The sequence below is a fragment of the Octodon degus genome, unplaced genomic scaffold, assembly GCF_000260255.1.
Source record: "Octodon degus isolate 3935 unplaced genomic scaffold, OctDeg1.0 scaffold00123, whole genome shotgun sequence".
NCBI classification, from domain to species: Eukaryota; Metazoa; Chordata; class Mammalia; order Rodentia; family Octodontidae; genus Octodon; species Octodon degus.
The window spans coordinates 1,016,383-1,022,266 of record NW_004524699.1 but is presented as its reverse complement, the minus strand read 5'-3'; the positions used below and the strand labels follow the sequence as shown (position 1 = coordinate 1,022,266).

Below are 5,884 nucleotides of genomic sequence, written 5' to 3'. Positions count from 1 at the left end.
TGCGTGACTGGAGACTGAATCCTGGGCCTTTGCACTGAACTAGATCCTCAGCCCTTTTTACTTTTTTTTTTTTTTGAGGAACCAGGGATTGAACTCAGGCCCTTGCGCTTGCCAGAGAAGCACTTATTCCACTGAGCCATCTCCCTGGCCCCTCCTTTTTAAATTCTGAGGTAGGGTTTTGAGGAATTGCTCAGGTTGAGTCTGAACTTGGAAGCTCCTGCTTCAGCGTTCCAGAGTGCTAGGACTACAGCCATGCACCTCCCACCCGACTTCCACAGTCACCCAGGGACCCTGGTTTTGGGAAACAGGCACCTTGGGCCACCAGACAGATGGCTGCTTCATCCTAAGACCCCAAGAGCTGAAGAGGTCTGGGTGTGGGAGGGAGCGGGACCCTGGCAGGCTCTCGGGTGCAGATGGCCTTATGCTGAAGGGGGCAGGAGGGACCTCACCTGCCAGAGCTGGCTAGGGCAGGGACTGCTTCCTTCCTGGTCTTTCTGTTTTCCAGAGCTTTCCAAGTGGCCCTGGGGCTCACAGCAGCCGCACTTCAGCCCCTCATCTCCGGGGGCTGCGACGGGGGTGACGCCCTTCCTGTTCTGTGCTGGCTCCCACGTGGGGTGTCCCACTTTGGGATGGGGGCAGCACTGGCTACCACTTATTCATCCTGAGGGCCGGCTGGAGGCAGTGACAGCCCTGCCTGGGTCCTTCCCCTCTCGTGCTGTGGCAGTCTGACCCTCACGGCCCCTTTCCTCTTCACTGTGGGCGCCCTGGGACGGCCGTAGAACCTTCAAATCCTGTGTTCCCAGCCAGCTGTGGGCTGAAGCCCTGCTGGCACTGTGGGGCGATTCTAGCCCAGAGCTGCACTGGCCTTCGGCAAATGTTGGCCAGGTGACTCCAGGGCAGGAGGGAAACTGGCAGCAAGAGGTGATGTGAGCGCGTCTGGGAGTGAGCAAGCAGGCCGCTGCCCACAGGCATGCAGGGTGCGCCCTGGCAGGGCCCGCCATCCTGCCCCTGGTCTCACACGCATGTCAATCTCTGCTACCCGGGCACCGGCTCTACTGTGGAAGGGAGCTCAGAGCTCGCTGCTCAGAGGTGTCCACAGGGCTCTGCCAGCGTCCACCGCGCACAAGGGAAGAACAAGGAAAGACGGCAGGGGTTGCGCTGTCTAGGGGGCCACCACCTCCCTCGAGGAAGCTCGGGCTGTCATCGCCGCCTCACTGGACAGTGCCTGCCCTCCCTGCCAAGACAACGTAGCCAGCGTTCGCCAAAACATTCGCTCCAATCTGCACTCAGGGCCACAGTCCTCTTCAGGGTCCCAACACCCTCAGGTTGGGACAGTCGTGGTCCTGGGGCCTGTAGGAAAGGCAGGCACGTGTGCCCACCTCCAGGCTCACAGAGAACTGGGCCCTCAGAAGTAGGAGTGTCTAAGACTTTGGCTTTCTTTTTGGCAGGAAGGACTGCAGGTGGGAATCCTGGAGGTGCCCAGTGACCACAGTGAGTCACTCTTCCGAACCAGACGGGGGTGAGTTCCCAGAGCAGAGGCGGTACCTGATTCCCACCCAGAGGCTTCCAGCCTCTCGCCCTGGCCTCAGCTCTGCAGGCACCAGGAACACGTGTCAGAGTCAAACTTAAAAGCAAAAAAAGTATGAGAAGACCCACTGAAAGCGGGAAAGTCTAAAATACATGGCAGTTTATTTTTTTATTTTTTATTTATTTATTTTTTTAATATTTATTTATTTTTATTTATTACATTTATTTATTGTGTGTGTGTGGCCAGCTCAGCCCACCAGGGGGCGCGGCTGGCTGGCATGTGGTGCTGGGGATGGAACCGCGGTCCCTGTGCTTTGCCAAGCTTGTTTCAAGTAGGTGCTTTAGACCACTGAGCCATCTCTCCAGCCCCTACATGGCAGTTTAGTAACAGCACTGCGCAAATATATTGAAACAGCCTGAAACTGGGCAGGCACGCCTGTCCCTGCGGCTGGGGTCACTCGACTGCTGGGGTGAAACGGGGGTGTGTGTGGATGGGACTGAGTGGGTTTTCTTTTTTTTTTTTTTCATAATTTTATTGACAGACAAATAGCAATGAGACACTTTCAAACCAAATTGGTAGGACAGTTTCAATAATTAACACATTGAATACATTCTTCCTAGTGGTTATTTGCTGTACAAGATGCGGACATGATATCTTATTTACAAACACTATTAGAACAAATCATTCTATTCATTAAGAGAATGTAACTATATATCCTAACCACTTTGAATACATAGATACAAAATGGACATTCATCTGTATCCCTTTTTTTGTTTAGTTCCGTTATTTGAATATTATAGGTGTGTAAAATCAGCAAAATATTCTAAAAGAGTCCAGTAGCTCATAATAGTATTGGGTCTTCCGCTTGACTGGCAATGTCAGAAATTGTTGACCTGAGTCCCCTACAGCGCAACATAACAGCATGGCTTTACTTTTTTTTTTTAAAAAGTTTTACTTATTTATTTATATGTGTGTGTGTGTGTGTGTGTCTGTGTGTGTGGCCAGCTCAGCCCACCAGGGGGTGGGGCTGGCTGGCATGTGGTGCTGGGGGATTGAACCGTGGTCCCTGTGCTTTGCTAAGCTTGTTCTAAGTAGGTGCTTTAGACCACTGAGCCATCTCACCAGCCCATGGTTTTACTTCTTGTACTTCATTTTTATACTTTTCTGCTGGATGGTTAAGACCAAGGTAAAGCAGGACCTCTGAGTGGGTCTTGAATCCAGCCTTTCTGTAGTCACTGTCCTGGACCTGGGGTGCGACACTCCCAGCAAGGGCTGCCGTCTGTGGGCTGGCTTTCCCATTTAATCCTAAGCGAGGGGGGCTGGGTCCTTGGTGATACAGGGAGAAAAACAGATCTCTGGTGGGTGACCTCCAAACGATGCTGGAAACCTCCAGATGACACAGAGAAAATTGATCTCCCGACCCGACCTGCCCGAGTTCGTGTTCTCTAAAACCGAAGAATGAATTTTAGGAACAAACGGAGGTTATGAGCAGAATATATTTATTGAGGGAAAGAAAGCTCCTGTCCAAGAGAGGGACAGAAGGGGGGCCCGAGCGGGTAGTCCCCCGGGAAGCTGTCTCTTTCAGGGACTTTTATAGTGTAAAACCACGCGGGGCTAAGGTGGAGTAAGGGGGAACTCGCTTAGGTGGATGCAGAGTGGGACAAAACCATGGTCAACCAATGGGATTACAAGCACCATTGCTCAGGCAAAACTGATTAGGCCCAGGACCAAATGGGGTGGCGAGTCACGTAGCAAGCGGGCGTGAAAGTAAACCAGGACCTTATCTGGTGGCCTTCAGTGATGATTCTTCCCGACTAAGGAGCAATCCTGGACGCCAGTCCTCAGGGAGGTCAGCATTCATTTGCTCTTTAGGTCTGGCTCACAGCAGACGCATCCGTCCCTCCCACAGCTGTAAGGTGCCCCGTCTTTCGTGCTGTCTCCTTCGAGGACCCGGCCCTGTCTGCCTGCCTGAAACACTTCTATCTCACGCAGGCTGCCTGCAACATTAGGATTAGGTTAGGCCTGTCAGGTGCAGCCCGAGGAGCCGCCCATGCACCCAGAGCTGTGGGCGCCTAGGCGTGGCTGGGACCTCCCTGACCCTGCAGGTGGGCACGACGCCCTGTGACCACCCGAGTTCTACTTCAAGAACGCGGTGGCCGTCTCAGACGGGTCTCGCACCCCCGCGCAGTCTCCAGCATTCCGGCTCCCGCCGGGGGAGGGGCGGGGGCGGTGTCCAGCGGCCTCGCCTCTGCGCCCCCTTCCGCCCCTGGGCGCGGGAGGCAGGCCAGGTTCCTGGGCAGCGCAGGAGACGAGCGTGCCGGAGCACCTGGCAACGCCCGCGCACGAGAGCTCGCACTCGGATTCCGCCCGCGCCGGGCAGATCCCGCTTGCAGACGTCCGCTTGGCGTGCTGCGCGGTTAGGGAGGCCCAGGGCTTTGGTGGTAAAATTCGCACAACACAAAAGTTTAGGAATGTACAGCCTACTTACTTCCAGACGTTTCGTCAACCCAGAAGGTCACCAGCACCCGCGACGCTGCAACCTGAGCCTCCGCGGGAACTCTAGCTCTCGAGCCACCAGAACACGTTGAAGTAGCCCCGCCGCGGCAGCGTCGCAACCAATCGGCTCCAGCTGCGGCGCCTGCACGCTCTTGGTAGGCGGCTTCGTCAGTCCATCAGGCGGTGGCCCCTCAGTGGGATGGCTCTGACCAATCGGCGCCCGCTGTGTTTACTTTCGCGCTCCTGGTTGGCTCCCGCGTCCGTCCGTCAGGCGGGCTCGGGCGGGGCGAGGCGGGCCGATGGCGGGGGCGGGGGCCCGGCGGGTTCGGAGTTCCGGGCGCGCGAAGACAGTCGGGTGAGGTGTCGCGGGTCCGCGTTAGGGTGCGGGTGCGGGTCCGGGTCGGGGCCGGGGAGAGTCGTGTCCGACCCCGCGTCGGGGTGAGCGGGATCTGAGTGGCCGGCGCCGAGAGCCGGGGCGGGGCGGGGCGGGGCGGGGCGGGCGCGCCGGCTCGGAGGGGATTTCTCTCGGCCGCCGAGCCGGAAACCGAAAGTCGGGGGGTGGGGCGGGAAAGTTGGCGGCGCGCGCGGGGAGCGGGGTCTGGCGCGGGGTCGGGGCTTCAGTCGGCCTCGAGCGGCGCTCGCGTCGCATCTGGCCGCCGTCGGCGCCCCAGGACCTGCGGCTCAGCCCTCACTGCGCCGGGGTCGCCGCGGCCCCGGCCGGGCTCCCCTCCCGTCGGGCCTTGTGGGTCCCTGCGGCGGGGGCTGGTCGGACCCCCGGACTCTGCGCCCCGGCAGCCGAGGTAGGCTGTGCCCGGGGCACCAGCAGGTGGGGACACACCGCCGGCCCTGCGGGCTCCAGACCTGGGGACCCCGGGAAGCTGTTGGAGGACGAACGTGGAGTGGGGGGCCCGATCCCGCCACGTGGACGCAGCTCCCGTCGCGGGTGGCCTCAGTGCACAGCTTGCTGCTGGAAGTTGCCTGTTCCTGGCTCTCAGCTACTCCACAGCGGCCATGCCCGGCCCTACCCCATGGCTCCTGTCTCTGTGACTTAGGTCATCTCACCGATGACGACAGTGCGATGTAGCAACCCAAGAGTGACTGATTTTAGCCACCGGTGGTGGTGTACATTTGCAGTCACAGCTACCTGGGAGGCTGAGGCAGGAGGACCCAAAGTTTGAGACAATAGAATGAGTCTGTCTCTAAATAAAAAGAGTTGGGAACATAGAGCATGCGAAAGGCTGGGTGTTCATCCCCAGCTCTGTAAAAATAAGTAAGAAAGCAGGGTTTAGCAGGTGTAAAGCTTCAGTTCCACCCCACAAAAAAAGTTGTTGTTTTAAGGGCTGGCCAGGTAGCTCAGCGGATTAAAGCACTTGTTTAGGAGGATACAGGGACAGGAGGACTCAGGGACCAGGGTTTGATCCCCAGCATGCTGTGCTGCCCCCCACTCCCTCCCGCCCCCATGCTGGGATGTTGATTGAGACTGGGCATGGTGGCATGAATGAGCCTGTAATCCCAGTGCTTGGGAGGCTGAAAACAGGAGGATCACTATAGTCCCATCTATGTAGTGAAACCCTGTAGACTCTGTACTAAATACATTAAAAAAAAAATTGCTGTTTTGGATGCAGGCCCCAACCAATTCACACTTGTTGCTGGAGTCTTTTTTTTTTTTCAAGGGAGGGAAACTTTATTCAGGCCCCAAGGCTGCAGGCGTTGGGCAGGTGGTGCCCTTCTGGACGAGGGGCTGGCTGAGCTTTATTTGACCTTCTTGGGGCGCAGGTTGTTGGTGTGGCCACACTTCTTCTTGCGGCAGTTGGCAGCACGGGGGTGCAGGCGGGCATAACACTTGCGGCAGATCATCTT

At 57.3% G+C, this 5,884-nt stretch overlaps 1 protein-coding gene across 4 annotated transcripts in view; it reads left to right on the top strand.

The window, feature by feature from the left end:
* Positions 1 to 4,156: 4,156 nt before the first annotated feature.
* Positions 4,157 to 5,884, top strand: part of Traf2 (TNF receptor associated factor 2) — a 29,224-nt gene continuing 27,496 nt past the window's right edge. The window contains exon 1 of one of the 4 annotated variants that reach the window (XM_023700352.1): positions 4,157 to 4,179. The gene's annotated coding sequence lies outside the window, so the exon portion shown is untranslated. Of the gene's footprint in view, positions 4,180 to 4,333; positions 4,380 to 4,409; positions 4,463 to 4,716; positions 4,825 to 5,884 lie in introns of those variants that run through there. The other 3 variants (XM_004640379.2, XM_023700351.1, XM_023700353.1) reach the window with 3 other exon arrangements.